Genomic DNA, 14643 nt, shown 5'->3' on the forward strand with positions numbered 1-14643 from the left:
TCATACCCGTGCGCAGCAAGTGTTGTGAGCTCTGCAAGTTTCTCTAATTTTCAAGGTATTTCCAAAGACATTGCTTCCAAGATTTTGCAAGGTTGTATGTGATGCCATCATGCCTTCGTCAGCACTGGAGTTTCGCTCAGTTTGCGGCGGATTCAACCATGTTTTCATTGGATTCATGTTCAAGAGGGCGAAGAAGAAAGCCGCCATGTTTCTGACTGTATACACACTTCGAAACAGGGTAGACGGTGTCACCTTTGGATTGCTCCTGTCTCTGCTGTTCTGGGGTGGATGGCTCATGCAATGTGGCGACGTGGAGAAGAATCCAGGACCAGGCCCAGAGTTAAGACAGACACGATTGGGTTCCTCACAGAGTACCTCACAGAGCCAGGACCCAACGCTGAAAGACGTCATGACTATGCTCCGAAGTATGAACAGTAAATTTGACGACATGTCGGGCGACGTGAAGAACCTTCGTGAAAGTTATGTGACCTTGCAGGAGGAAGTGAAAGATCTAAAGGAAGAGGTGTCTGAACTTCAGAATCAGAATGGACAGCTCCAAGAATACAACATAAGCTTAGAAAAACGTTTGGGTGACATGGAGAAGAAAACAGACGATCTAGAATGTCGTTCCAAGCGCAATAACATCATTATTCACGGGATGGAAAGAAGGAAGGACGAGACATCAGACGAGTGTGAAGCTGTGCTGAAAGAAATGATTACGGACAAGCTTGAACTATCAGAGGACGTGCAGTTTGACAGAGTGCATCGTCTTAGTGCCAAGCCAAACTCACCGGTGATTGCGCGCTGTACTTTCTACCAGGACAAAGTGAAGATGCTGAAAGCAAAACCGAAGCTACAAGGGAGCCAGATCTTCATTGGCGAGGATTTCTCCATGCGCGTGAGGGATATAAGACGCAAGTTGTTACCGCATCTGAAGCTAGCCAGGTCAGAAGGTAAAAGGGCTACGATGGTGTTTGATCACCTTCTGATAGAAGGTAAGAAGCATGTACTGGATGCCGATGGAGAGGTTCTTAAAGAATTAAGATAGGAAGGTGGCCGCCCTGATAGTGATACCACACAAAAAACGAAAAAGACTGTGAATAAGAAAATTGTTCCTGTGGTACGAAATAAAAGGGGAGATAGACCTGAAGCGACACCGGTTTTGACTGAAGCTAGTGCACGTGAATTGTCCGTGACTGGTGACATCACTGTCACAAACTTACGCGCAGGCCAGCCGTGCGCTACGGACAGTGATATTGAAAGTGTTCGTGTCACAGGGGCTCAGTGGCAGACCAGCGAATGTGTTTTGGCACTTGACAGTGGTGAAACGCCGCCGAATGGTGATAGTGACGACAATAGTTCTGTAGACAGCGCTGCTGTAGACGATACCTGTAATCTAGTCTCGGACGCCCAGACAATTATTATGATAGAGGATACACCAAATATAACTGATAATAGAAACGGCCGTGTAACCAATAGGCCTACTGCATTTACCCATTATCATGACTGTCCAACCCCTCGCACTGCAAAAGACATGGATGATAGCGGCATTTATATTGCTTGTGGTTGGAATGTGTACGAGGATAAAGTTATACATGAAATGGATAGCAGCAGTTTATACGATACACGTATGTCTAGCAATGATAGTTGTATGCTTCATATGAACGAGCGTGCGGTCGAGAGTGGGGAGGGGGGAAGTGAGGGAGAAAGTGAAAACGAGAGCGGTACGAATGGAAATGAGCAAGAACAGGGTGAAATTGACGGGGGTGGTGAGAATAGTGACGGTGATGACGAGGTGGTGGATGCGTCAAATTTAAATGGCACTGATCGATCTGATGACGTTGAAAATTCTTTTAACTCATTATCTTTTCTTCATTGGAATGTTTGCGGTATCTTGTCAAAATTAGACGATCCCGAGTTTGTCGATTTTCTCTCTTCTTATGACATTGTCTGTCTAGTAGAGACGTTTGTTCTAACTTTCGAGTCATGTCTTTTTAATGACCATACGGTTTTCGTCAAGCCAGCAGTCAAATTGACGCGGCAGGGAAGATGTTCGGGTGGGGTGATATGTCTAATACGGAATAATATTATCCCTCACGTAACACAGTTGGAAAGCGATAGCCACTACTTCCTTTCGTTTGTTCTGCATAAAGAGTACTTTAGGTTCACTAAGGACATTTTGCTTCTCTGTGCATACATCCCACCTGAACATTCACCGTATTATACTGCTTTTGATTTTGAAAATGGAATAAATATTTTAGAATCATGCTTGGCGGATAGTCTTTTGTCTTTGGATGATGTAGATGTAATCGTATGTGGTGACCTGAATTCTAGGACCTCGGATATTACACCTGATTACGTTGACGAACAGGATTTATATGTACACGTTAGTAAAGTGGATTTGTTTGAGACAAAAAGGTCCTCCGAAGATAAAATCCTGAACAATTACGGGAAAAAATTGCTTTGTATGTGTACTGGTTTCGGATTGTGTATTCTGAATGGAATGTGTCAAGGTGACCTTCGTGGACGATACACATTTATTTCTGATAGTGGAAGCAGTGTGAATGACTACTTTTTGATGTCTGTAAATCTATTTGAATCAGCTGCGAATAATTGCAAGTTGAATGTTTTAGAGCGTATTGAATCAGACCATATGCCGGTGGAGTTGGTTCTGCATGATAAAAGATGTATGCCGAATGCCATTATGAATGAAGCTGGTTGTGAGGTTGACGAATTTGTTGTCAAATATTGTTGGAAGACTGAATGTGCGGCTGCCTTCTCCTCTTTAATGAATTCAGGTGATGTACAGTACGAACTTGTCAATGCTGCTGCCTTAATTGAGAATGATGTTAACGCCGCACTGAACAAGTTTAATGATGTCATAAAACAGCAAGGTGAATGCATGAAAAAAAGAATGTCAATAGGTGGTAAGTCGTTACAGAGAGAATGGTTTGACCATGAATGTCAAACAGCAAAAAGGCATGTCCGTAAGATGTTACATAAATGTAGAAAATCAAAAGATGTTCTGGACAAAAATATATATTGCATTGCTAGGCGTGAATATAAATACCTGATCGTTATGAAAAAGAAAAGCTATAACGCTGGTCTACTCGCTGACTTGAGCAGCTCAGTAAAATCGCAGAAACTATTTTGGGAAACTATGAAGAAACTTTCAGGGAGGAAAACGCAGCCGCGTCATAACATTACTCTAGATGATTGGTTCCAACATTTTAAGAATGTACTAGAGAAGGACACACATGTAGCTATAGTGGACGTCGTTGATGGGGCTGTGGATGAAAATGCTGATGTTAATGATGAAGGAAATGATGATGATGTTGTTGAACATGTATTAGATAGACCGATTTCGAAAGAAGAAGTCACTCTTGCAATTAGAAAGCTGAAGAACGGAAAGTCTGCTGGTCCAGATGGGCTGATTGGTGAGTTTTTCAAGCATTCGGGTGAGGCTGTGGTGGTGTTTTTAGTAAGGTTGTTTAATGTCTTGTTTGATAGTGGTTTTTACCCGGACAACTGGAAGGAATCAATAATCTTGCCTCTGTTTAAGAAAGGTCAGATAAATGACACCAATAACTACAGGGGAATATCACTGTGTGATGTCAGCAGTAAATTATATAGCTCCATAATTAATAACAGATTGCAGGAATGGATTAGCATAAATGATATTACTGGTGAACATCAAGCTGGATTTAAAAAAGATCATTCAACAGTTGACCATATCTTTACACTCCTGGCGGCCATCCAGAAACAGTTTACAAATAACAGAAAATTGTATGTCGCATTTGTTGACTTTGAGAAGGCATTCGATTCGATTTCTAGGAAACTTCTGTGGCCTGTACTTATGAAAAACGGTATTAGAGGAAAATTGCATCGTTGTGTGAAAAGCATGTATTTGGATGTGAAAGCTAAAATAAGATGTGGCGCTAAATTTACTGATGTAATCAATTGTACATATGGGGTAAAACAAGGTGATGTATGTAGCCCTGTGTTGTTTTCGTTATTCATTAATGAATTAGCTTTGGAAGTAATGGAAAATGGAAAACATGGTGTGACATTTGATTTTGTTGAATTTTTCATATTGCTTTTTGCTGATGACATTGTATTGCTCTCCACAACTGTTGTTGGCCTGCAAAGACAGCTGAATAATATGTACAATGCAGCTTCTCGATTGGAGTTGAAAGTTAACATGAACAAAACTAATATTATTGTTTTCCGTAAAGGAGGATATTTAGCTAGTTGTGAAAAATGGAATTATGGTGCAGATAGAGTTGTTGTTGTTAACGCTTATAAGTATTTAGGAATATTTTTTTCCACGAGACTCAGTTTTAATGTTTCCTGTCAAGATTTGGTGAGTAGGGGTAAACGGGCAGTGTTTGGTATACTCCGTGTGTTGCACAAGCTAGAGAGTAGTTCTTACACATTGTTTACAAAATTGTTTGATTCTCAAGTCCAACCGATTGTGCAATATGGTGCTGAGATTTGGGCTTTCCAAAAAGGTACTGAAATAGAAAAACTACACTTATTCGCCATGAAACGATTCCTACATGTAGACATGAGAACACCAAACGACCTTGTGTATGGTGAATTGGGAAGATTCCCAATATATCTAAACTCATATGTAAAGTGCATCACATATTGGCTAAAACTAACAAGAATGGAAAATTCTAAGATCCCATGTAAAGCATACAAAGTTCTCTATAATTTAGATTGTAATGGCAAGATTACATGGGCGACGGATGTTCGAAAGTGTTTGTTCTCTCATGGGTTTGCAGATGTATGGTACAACCAAGGGGTGGACAGTATTGGTGGTTTTCTAAAATGTTTCAGACAGCGATTGATAGATTGCAGATGGCAAGACTGGAACGACCATATGCAAAGCAGTGATCGATTTTCTACATACAGATTGTTTAAGACCACAAGCAGTACTGAAGCGTATATAGATATGGAAATGAACAGCTATGTGAAAAGTGCATTAACTAAATTCAGGTTCGGTGTATCGGATCTTGCTGTACACAGGTGTAGGTATAGTGTACGGAGTGAGGAAGATTTGTTGTGTCGTCTGTGTAAATTGGCTAAAGAAAATGAAATACATTTTATGTTCTGCTGTCCTGCACTACGTGACCTAAGAGTATTATTGATAAAGCCAAAATATTATAACCATCCATGTATGTACCGATATACTTTGCTTATGTCTACTGGAAATGTCAGTCAAATATCCAAATTAGCACAATATATTTATCAGGGAATGAAAAGATTAATCACCGTGACATGATCTATGTACACATGTATTACTGTTTGATGTATACAAATTTGGGTCATTTATGAAACACAATATTTGCTATGATTATGTTGTATATGGACGCATACCCTTCAGAAGGGGCTCTGGCCTAAAACTGAATAAACTTTCGTATTCGTATTCGTATTCTCTCTCTCTCCTCCTCCCTCTCTCTCTCTCCTCCTCCTCTCTCTCTCTCTCCTCCTCCCTCTCCTCCTCCCTCTCTCTCTCCTCCTCCCTCTCTCTCTCCTCCTTCCTCTCTCTCTCTCTCATCCTCCCTCTCTATCTCTCCTCCTCCATCTCTCTCTCTCTCCTCCTCCCTCTCTCTCTCTCTCCTCCTCCCTCTCTCTCTCTCTCTCTCCTCCTCCCTCTCTCTCTCTCTCCTCCTCCCTCTCACTCTCTCCTCCTCCCTCTCTCTCTCTCCTCCTTCCTCTCTCTCTCTCTCTCCTCCTCCCTCTCTCTCTCTCTCCTCCTCCCTCTCTCTCTCTCCTCCTCCCTCTCTCTCTCCTCCTCCCTCTCTCTCTCTCCTCCTCCCTCTCTCTCTCTCCTCCTCCTTCTCTCTCTCCTCCTCCCTCTCTCTCTCTCTCTCTCTCCTCCTTCCTCTCTCTCTCTCTTCCTCTCTCTCTCTCCTCCCTCTCTCTCCTTCCTCCTCCCTCTCTCTCTCTCCTCCTCCCTCTCTCTCTCTCTCCTCCCTCTCTCTCTCTCCTCCTCCCCCTCTCTCTCTCTCTCTTCCTCCTCCCTCTCTCTCTCTCCTCCCTCCCTCTCTCTCTCTCTCTCTCTCTCTCTATCTTTCTCTCGATCTCCCCCTCCCCTCATCTCCCCCTCCCCTCTCTCTTTGTTGGCATGGTTGTTGTGGCGTCCTTTGTGTGGTTGGCCGCTGATATTGTCGTTGCTGTTGTACACGTTGGTAGGTAGGCTCTACAGCGGAAAGGACGGAATCAGTAATGGTCGATCGCGATCAAGGGCGTCAATAGGCTAGGAAAGAAAGTGTTGTGGTCGATGTTTAGAGCGTTTTGATGAAGTGCCGGTTTACATTTTTATAATCCCCTCCCTATTTTCTGCCTGTCTCTACCTCTTTGTCCTCCTCCCCCTTTCTCCCTATCTTCTCCTCCCTCCCTCTTTGTCACTTTCCTCCCCCCTCTCTCTCTCCCTCTCCCTCTCTCTCTCTCTCTCTCTCTCTCTCCCTCAATTCTCTTCCCTCCCTCGCACTTTCTTCCCCTCACTCTCACCCCTCCATCTCGAACCATCCCCTCCTCTCTACATATCAAGACTAACGTTTTGGCGCTATAACTAACTTTAAAAATCTAAATAATAAATTGACAGCTTGTAACACAAACATTCTTAAATCATAAAAGATTTCTTTTTTTTCATCAAGACAAGATCAGTACAATTCGAAGTTTTGAAAGTTTTAAATCAAAACTTGACTAAATGTAAAAAGATAGCCCGGAAGCAGGGTCACAAAAGGTCGTGTCTCAAAACAGACGATCTTTCTGCATAGCGCTCGCTTTCTTTGAAGCCAGCCGCCGCCGACAAGTTCGTGTGACTCGCAGCCGTTTGTTGCGTTTTAAAATCAGAGGTACACAAAAAAGTGCTATTGCAGAAACAGCCAGTCGCATTGAAATCACAAACTGACGACTAAATTGTGAAAAAAGGAAAGTGGATCACACGGGTTCACGATGGCTCAGGGGTGAGATAAACCACGAAATCTGGTGTGTGGTCTACGCGAGCTAAATAGCAATTCAAACGAACTGTTTCCTTTAATGCTATTAAATGCTATTGCAAGTGTGTTCCATCAGGTTAGAACTGGTTTTTTTCATTAGAAGATTTCTTCTCTTCTTGTTGTTCGCTGTTAGATCGTCAGTCCGGACTGCAAGGCGAAACGTGCTGTCCTCTCCAAGTCCTCTATTAGAAGATTTAAATCGTTTTGTAAACCATTTGAGACATACTGGGGCTGTAAGTAATAAGAGATACGTTTCCTTTACGTATAAAAACTGCTTTCTACGTGATCACGTCCGTACCCGAAGAGCCAGCGAGAGCGGGAATACCCGCAGTGGTTGGGGCACTCAGGGGCGGCGGTGGCCTAGTGGTAAGGCGTCCGCCCAGACGAGTAAGCGGGAGGTCGTGGGTTCGAACCCCGGCCGGGTCATACCTAAGACTTTAAAATTGGCAATTTAGTGGCTGCTCCGCCTGGCGTCTGGCATTATGGGGTTAGTGCTAGGACTGGTTGGTCCGGTGTCAGAATAATCATGTGACTGGGTGAGACATGAAGCCTGTGCTGCGACTTCTGTCTTGTGTGTGGCGCACGTTTGTTATGCCTGATTGTTCTGAAAAGTGACTATTACATGATTGTTCTGAAACTCTACTAAAGGTAAACTTGCTTCACCCGTGAAATGTAGTCAGATATGGAACAATAATGTTGTATACCCCTGCCCAACGAAGTGTGTTTGAGTTAATCCGTCTTCTGTGTGCGCGACAGCTTCAGATGTGTGTTTGAGTTGATCCGTCTCTCCACTCCCTTTTTTTTTAGGTGTAGGGGGTGGGGGTGGGGGGGGGGGGTGTGTTCATATCAACTGACACTTCGTTATCAAACCATTTGAATAATTCATATACAAAATTCTGGTGGTTGCTGTGTAATAAAAAAACAACAAGTGTCACTGAAAACAGAGATGTGCTAATCAATTTAGCTTTCATGTGTGTGTTTGTGTGTGACAACGGGCAACATAATAAGGGAGCATACTATTGTTTTAGTTCCAAAACCTCAAAAACTGAGATACAAGCTTAAGGTTTGTGAATTACAGCGACGAAATATTACTACTACTACTACTACTACTACTACTACTACTACTACTACTACTACTACTACTACTACTACTACTACTACTACTACTACTACTACTACTACTAGAGATAGATGTACAGACATTAAAAAAAATGACAACGGAGAAAACAGTCTTATTAGGGGGAAGAGCGGGGATCTAAATAGGAGGTCTCGCTGTACGTCGATCTCGCTGTACGTCGATCTCGCTGTACGTCGATCGACGGACCCAGACTGGGCCAGGCTCTGTAATACAAGCACCAGTGGCTCAGTCAGACCTCGGGGCTGATGCCGGTGTACTGAGTTCAGATTACTTCCGACTTCAGATTTCCAGTCACTGTCGGCCTTGTTGATCTTGTATAAACTCCACACTGAAAAGCCCCCCTCCCTTCCATTGTACTGATGATCTAGCTTATAGGTACTTTACATTCATGGGGTCAAATTCGTTCAACCAATTTTTTTTGTTTATTCAAACTTAATTTGCTTCATCCTAAAATCCTTCTCTTCTCATTCAAGGCCGGGACGTAATCACTCGCTGCACGTTTTCGAAAAAAAAATTGATTTTTCGGGTGAAGTCAACTAAATTTCACCACCAGTTACCTTCACTTGCAAAAACCTGACATGCTTTTCTCCCTAACTGTACTTTAATTTGAGACCGAAACAACATTTCAGTCTCGGGAATATATAAATCGAGTCAGAAATCCGTCTGAAGTCGGGAGTAATCTGAATTCGTTAAACCGACTCCAGCAAACAACGGTCGGTCAGCATCTGGCTTGACCACCGCTGACTAGTTTAATTTAGTGCATTTCACCTGCTGTGACCAGATGAGAGCCCTATGTCCAGACCGTGTTAACTAGCGAATCAACACATCTATAGTCCCTAATGGACAAAATGTAGGACAGGAAGCATCATCAGCGTCGACAGAGCCAATAAAGGGGGGTTACCAACTTTAGAAATATACCTGTGGTCGCGTGATGATGTGCTAATGGATCTCACGCAGTCTCCCACTGAGTAGCGCATCGCCAGACAATGTACGTAATAGATTTTACAGGCTAATTGTTTATGTAAAGAATCGTTAGTCAGTGACGTTATCGCCAAGCAGTGCGCATTGCATGAGACTGGTCAGATATTCTTTCCATGTATCTGGCACAATGTACTTCATCGTTATGATTCAGTTTAAAGCACATTCTGCAAATGGGTTCTGTTATTCATTGAAATAAATCGGCCAGATACCCCATTCAACTACAAAACATATGAAACGCCAAAACTAGTGTTAGGCTTCAGTAACACACTGGGGATAACCTGTCAAAGGCCGAGCGGAAGCCGAAGGCGGCGCCTGACACGTGTGAAGGCTAGTTTTGTCTGTTTTCTAGGTACTGTTTGATTTATGTCGGGATTTAAGGTAAGCTACTGATTCAGCGATGACTAAATTTGTTTCTCGATGCATAAAAAGTCAGGGAGCGATTGATATTTGCCCGTAAATAGCCTTCTAAGCTGAAAATGTCGGCGATCGAGCACCGGAAATGGCTGTTCGATGGGTTTTGCAAGTAGAAATGTGCTTTATTTCACCAAATCAGCTCGTATTTGGTATGGGTACGGGATTCTAGAGGACGAAGGAGTCATAAGAGGTGCAGAGAAGTGCTATTTGGGAGTAGCCGGAATAAATCTTCCGAGCCAGTAGACAAGAGAAGGTCATAATTATTCGAGAGATGCGCGTAGGCGGAGCTTTCCGACAAGCGAACGATACAGCAAATTAATCATTCGTTTTGATCAGAAACATAGTCTCTAGTTTTTATGAATGAGTTTTTTAATTAAAACAATCACGAGAACTCTCTCGCTTACTTGATCCTTGTAAAATAAAGTTCTCTCTCTCTCATAGTTTCTTTTTGGCCTGTTGGCAAGCCTTCTCTGAGTCGTTGAAATAATAGAAAACTGTTGATAACACATGGTACCCGGTGGGGGTGGGTGGGTGAGCGCAAGGCCGGCAGCTGATGGCGGTGCCATTTGATGTCTGATTCGATCGCGGGGATGCATCGGCCCGTAGGTTGGGGGGGGGGGGGGGGGGGGGTAGCCGCAGATGTTGCCGGGAAGCGTCGTTTTGTGCTCTGTGTCTCTGCCACAGATATATAGAATAGAGCCACCAAGCGACGCAACACGTGCAGTAACCGAGACCCGCGCGCCGGCCGTCGCGGTGTCCCCATTCTTTCGCTGGCACACCCTGCTTTCGCTCTGTCCGGTCTTTGTTTTTTGAGAGCTACCATCTCAATACCACCTTGTTTAAACCTTATAATCATGTTAATAAAAAAAAAGCAAAAATGTAGAATAATGATGCGTGTGTCTGTATGCTGCTTAATTTTGCTTTTTTTTAACTTGATTATTATTGAAAATACTAACCTGTTGATTTTGTAGTAAGACATGTCTCTCTCTGTCTCTCTCTCTCTCTCTCTCTCTCTTTCTCTCCTCTCCTCTCTCTCTCTCCTCTCTCTCTTTTTCTCTCTCTTTCTCTTCCCCTGTCTCTCCCTCACCCTCTCTTTATCTCTCAGTCTCTCCCTCTCTCTTTCTCTCCCTCTCTCTCTCCTCAGTCTCTCTCCTCTCTCTCTCTTTCACCCTCTCTCTCTCTCTCTCTCTCTCTCTCTCTCTCTCTCTCTCTCTCTCTCTCTCTTGTGTTATATGAAAATTAAAAATATAAAAATTATGATTAAATTTAAATTTCCGAAATCGTTTTAAAAACATTTTCATATTATTCCTTGTCGGTTCCTGATTCCAAAAACATATAGATATGATATGTTTGGATTAAAAACACGCTCAGAAAGTTAAAACGAAGAGAGGTACAGAAAAGCGTGCTATCCTTCTCAGCGCAACTACTACCCCGCTCTTCTTGTCAATTTCACTGCCTTTGCCACGAGCGGTGGACTGACGATGCTACGAGTATACGGTCTTGCTGAAAAATTGCATTGTGTTCAGTTTCATTCTGTGAGTTCGACAGCTTGACTAAATGTTATGTTGCTGTGTTGACAAACGTTCTCCGAGCAAACGTCTTTCTATTGTTTTTTCATCACATTGAAAGAATTTCTTCTGAGTAGAATGAAGCTGAATTAAAATGTAAAGAAAAAAAAAGACCCATTGCTCAAAACATTAAGAAACAGGATGATTTTGGTTCGGTCGTAGACCTAAAAGCATTACCGAGGGATTCATTCGAGGCCAGTGTATCAGTGCAAATTGAAAATCTGTAAAACCTCAGATATAACTTTATAAAACAAACAGAATTTTGATAAAAATAACTAAAATTTGCAGTAGTTTTTTTTTGTTTGCATCTCCCTCTTCACCCAACCCCAACACTAATTTCTGTGCCCTAAAAGCGCTCAAAAACAGACACACGTTAGTTTTTCGCCTCAGTGCTTATCAGTCCACATTTAGAAATATTGTATCATTTATTTTTGGTCACTGCCCTCCCCTTTTCTGATAATTATAGTCAAGTTTCCCTTGGATTCCCGATGGCTCCACGGTAGACACCACGATCAGCGCATGCGCACTAAGGCCACTGAAGTCACTTTCCCGAATCTATTTATAACCTCCGACCCAGTAGGGTAAATGACCGAGACGGCTTCGTGCACCGCGACAAGTGGGAGAGAGAGACCCAAGTCGGTTCTCCCCCAAGAAAAGGTGACGACTCTCACCAAGTTACCACCCAATGGTTGTCACCCGCTTCAGTCGAGCTTCGTGCACCTCAGCCCCGGTCGCTGCCGCCTGGTGGGTGAAGATTTTTCCGAGGCTCACAGCCGGGGTCAACTTATGTGCAGACCCATTCGTGTGTACACGCAAGCACAAGACCAAGTGCGCACGGAAAAGATCTTGTAATCCATGTCAGAGTTCGGTGGGTTATAGATACACGAAAACACCCAGCATGCCTCCCCCGAAATCGGCGTGTGCTGCCTGAAATGGCGGGCTAAAAACCGTGCGGTCATTGGTATTCTAGGAGAGTTTAAAGAGAACTTTTGTGTGTGCGTTAGGAGAAGTATTGTTAGAGCTGGTCAGTTTGATATCAGCGACCGGGTTTCGTCGGAGGACAGTTTTGCGTGACGGATTTGTGCGATATTGAAGAGAGAAAGTTCTGTAAGTAGATATTGTTTCTTTTGTATTATTATAGGGGAAGGGCTCCTAATATGGACCGGCTCCTAATATGGACCACCTCCTGTTCTGACAAACCAACGGCGCTAGAGCGCTCAAAAAAGTTTCTTCTTCTTCTTCTTGTCGATCACTCAGATGGAAACGCCGGTTCTCCGCGCAAATGTTGCCGTGCGCTGTAGGTCGTCCAGACTGCCATAGAGCTTCCCTTGCACCGTGGTCGCCTCCGCCCAGATCTGGCTTCTGAGGCCATCGTGTAGTGCTAGTGGGCAATCAAGTCTGCAGCAGGTGTTCCGTTGTCATGCTGCCTGTTTGACAAGGGCACTGGTCTGACTGGCCAATTCTGAACTTGGTGAAAAGGTGGTGGTTCATTCGGTTGTGGCCTGTCCGCAGCCTGAATATCTTTCTTTATTTATTTATTTGGTGTTTAACGTCGTTTTCAACCATTCAAGGTTATATCGCGACGGGAGCCTGAATATGAGGACCTGCTCAGACCTTGTGAGCAGGTGAAAGGCGTCGTTTTTGTTGTAGTGTGGGTGCTGCTGCAACCACTTTTTGTGTTGCTTGGCCTTGATGATGGTCTTGGCTTCTTTGAAGGTGGTTGATCTGTCATTCTGGTCCTTCGTAGTGCCCTCCTTTGCCAGAGTATCTGCGGCTTCGTTGCCTAGTATGTTGCAGTGAGAGGGGACCCATTGCAGCACGACTGTGTGGGCTCTGCACAGGGAGGTCAAGGCGGATGACAGGTCATTCAGTTCTTTGTCTCAGGCAGTGTCTAAGGCCTGCAGGAAAAAAGTTTTATTCGCTGTATTCACCCTCTCTGGATAACTTGCACATGTCGAAACAGTTGCAGAAACACAAATCTCAAAACCGTTAGGCTTTTTCTCTTTTTTTCACTTTTGGCAGCGTTCACTCTAAATTTGCCGCCTAAAACGGACTCGTTTCTGTCCACAGCCAAAGCTTTTATCACACAAAAATTGCTATATATGACAGCTAAGACCGCATTTGTTACATTTTAGCAGTGTTGACCCCGAGTTTCTACTGCAAACAAAAAATAATAGCAAAATCTCAAAGTATGTGCAAGTCCCCTAATATGGACCACCTTCAACAAATCGAAGAAAATAAAAGCTAAATGCTATTTTCATTAATTCATTAAGAAGCTTGCTGGAAATAACCTATAACTAGCCCTCGAGATTTAAAAAAAATATAACAAAAAGTCTTCTTTTCGTGGAAGTTGATAATTTCACTTATTTTCACTCTGTTTTTGATAAGCTTGTTTAGTTTTCTGGTGTGCTTCAAATAATGGTCTCATCAACCCGAAACAGATAAATCTAAAGCATATTTGAATTAGTCTGACTTGTACACTAAGTTGTATCATGTTATTTTGAAGTATAGGGGGCTTTTTACAGTGATTCGTGAAGGCCGCTTTACTGGTCCATATTAGGCGCGCAGGCTCCTAATATGGACCATTTGTGATTTTTTTCTGTATTTAATTTTTGCTGAATGTCTATCAAAGCTATTTCACTTTAATTAGGCCTAACGGTTAACCTAAGAGAGAAGGACTACCAAACACAAAATGAAACTTCTTCGCAAGAAAACAAGCTAGTTATCAGCGTGAAACAACAAGTCGCGAAAGGCGAAATTACTACATTTAGTGAAGCTGTCGAACTCACGGAATGACTCGAAACTGAAGGCACTGTATTTTTTCACCAAGACAGTACAGCTTCGTCAATCCCCGCGTGAAGGAAATCGCTCACCTTTCACGTGCAAAACGTAGTGATATTGACACGCCAGATTAGCGCGGTAGCGTATTGTTCTAAGCAGAAAAGCGCTTTTCTGTACAGTCAAACACGCTTAAGCCGAACTCGCCCGGGGAATGAAAAATCGTTTCGCTTATCCGAGTTTGTGCATATCCGAGTTCGGATAAGCCAAACCTTTCCCGAGAAATTACCCTGCCGTTCGGCTTAAGCGAGTTTTTTTCAGGATAAGTTGTAAATTCACTTGGAATGTCTCTCTCTCTCTCTCTCTCTCTCTCTCTCTCTCTCTCTCTCTCTCTCTCTCTCTCTCTCTCTCTCTCTCTGTGTGCGTGGTGTGTGTGTGTGTGTGTGTGTGTGTGTGTGTGTGTGTGTGTGTGTGTGTGTGTGTTTGAATTAATAAGATAACAACAGTGAAACGTTACAAGTGCTTTCTTCAGTGGGGCTTTATTATTAATACCTCAAAGCCAACTGTAATAATAAATGGTGAAAACAGTGACACATCTCAGAAACAAAACCAACGATTCCACAAGCAACTACGCTTCTGTTAAAAGGATTCCAAGTAAATCATAATAAATGTAATGTTTAATGAAACCCTCTCCATAAAAGAAAGAAAAGAACAATATTAGACAATTTGTCTCTGTGGTCATAAATCAAGATCA

The sequence above is a fragment of the Littorina saxatilis genome, linkage group LG6 (genome assembly GCF_037325665.1).
Source record: "Littorina saxatilis isolate snail1 linkage group LG6, US_GU_Lsax_2.0, whole genome shotgun sequence".
Lineage (NCBI taxonomy): Eukaryota > Metazoa > Mollusca > Gastropoda > Littorinimorpha > Littorinidae > Littorina > Littorina saxatilis.